Source organism: Acyrthosiphon pisum, chromosome A3 (assembly GCF_005508785.2).
Source record: "Acyrthosiphon pisum isolate AL4f chromosome A3, pea_aphid_22Mar2018_4r6ur, whole genome shotgun sequence".
Classification (NCBI taxonomy): domain Eukaryota; kingdom Metazoa; phylum Arthropoda; class Insecta; order Hemiptera; family Aphididae; genus Acyrthosiphon; species Acyrthosiphon pisum.
In genome coordinates, this window is record NC_042496.1 from 11,400,693 (window position 1) to 11,400,945 (window position 253).

The window sequence follows — 253 nt, forward strand, 5'->3', positions numbered from 1 at the left end:
CTATAATACGTAGAAATGAATATTTACAATTCTGACAACCAATTCATTATATACTCATCAATCACAATAAAAAAAAAAGATAAAAGAAAATAACCTTTCAGTAAAATATATTGAGATTTATTTTTCTTGACAATCATTGTGTTATTCTATCACAGTTCCAAATACAATTTTCAAGACTAGACTGACGTAGCATTCACTTACATTTTTATTTTAAGTCTATTTTATCTTTTGTCAATTTGACTGACGAACCAAT